The sequence below is a fragment of the Capsicum annuum genome, chromosome 6 (genome assembly GCF_002878395.1).
Source record: "Capsicum annuum cultivar UCD-10X-F1 chromosome 6, UCD10Xv1.1, whole genome shotgun sequence".
NCBI lineage: Eukaryota > Viridiplantae > Streptophyta > Magnoliopsida > Solanales > Solanaceae > Capsicum > Capsicum annuum.
The window spans coordinates 120,506,110-120,507,647 of NC_061116.1; positions in this window are offsets into that span (position 1 = coordinate 120,506,110).

The following is a 1,538-nucleotide window of genomic DNA, read 5'->3' on the forward strand; positions in this document are numbered from 1 at the left end:
CTCTCACGTGCATAACAGAGTTTGAGATCACTAGCTATGCCATGGGCTTAATAGGAGGGTTTTCTAAAATCATTTATTCAAGTGCAGGGATGTTCTTAATACTATGAAGAGTTTGGGACAAAAGTTGTCACAGTCCAAAAATAAGGTCAAGATGGCACTTGTCGTGGCTCGGCCTAAACAAGTAACCTAATCACCAAGAACAAGTAATAAAATTAGCAAAGAAGATGCTTCAAGAATGAAGTCAAGCCAACACAAAATATAAATAAAGCAAAATTTGAAAGAAATGACATAAACCATCCAAAATCTGGAGTCATAATCTAGGAGTATCTAGTACAATATCCAAAACTGAAATACAAATCTAACTCTGAATCCAAAATAAAGATAGGATAATAAATAGAATAAGATTTGAAATCTATTCGAAATACTAGAATGATCTAGTACATCAAATTCGATCAAACTCCATCCGATACCTCAACCACCATGCGTAGTACTTATTGTATCCTATCACACATGCAAGAGTACATGGTCATACAAGTAATATAGTGGCCTTTTCAAGCCGAATATCGATCCCATAGGAAATTGGTGGTTAAAACTATCCAATTCAAGTTCTACTAATTAAATTAAATAGGTGTGAGTTTGTAGCAAGAGTATGAGCTTTGTAATTATAACTAAGTAACAACAAAATAACAATAGTATAAAATTTGGATTGTAATTAATATATGGAGAACTTTCAGGGTTGAGACTTACTGCGCATTCATGCATAACCATAGTTTCTAGTCAGTTAATAATGCTCAACTCACTCCCATAATTAAGGGGTGAGGCGGTTGTTGCCAAGTAACCCAATTTAAATTGGGGTCAAATATCAAGGAGCGAATTATAAAGTTCAAACCCTATGGGTGTTAAAATTACTACGAGGTTACCCGGAATGCTAACAAAAATGACATGTAAAATAAAATGGGGGGATTTTTTTGGAAACTTTTTGTACAATCTTTAAAAAATGATCAAGAGATGACACTTTTATTTAAGCAATAATGTTGGGGGAAATCTTGGGATTATGTCTACCTTAAGGTAAAAGTAAATGGATTAATGATGGTTTAGCATGAAATTTAGTTGTCAAATAAAGGATAGGTTAGGTCGAAGGTCATTGTGGTTAATCATGTCAAGAGCATCATCACCCAAAACCTCAATCAAGCATCCTTATTTCTAGGATGATGCTCTTGACATGATTTACACCCCTAATACACTTATTTCTAAGATTGCAAAAGGGAGTAAATCATAGGCTTAATTGTCCACCATCGCCTTGTCCCCCTATAACTCTCTTTCAAGGATGTTATGGGTTACCTCATATTCACCTTCATCCCTATTTCGAGGATGATAAAGGGTTTCTAGAATTTGAGATTTTCACCCATCAAACTCATATTGAGATTTGAGGTTTTCACCCATCAAATTCCAACTCATAAGCTTAAGCAATAGTGAAATTCTTACTCAACAACTAACAATTATGCAAACATAACAATACCCACACACAAATTACACTC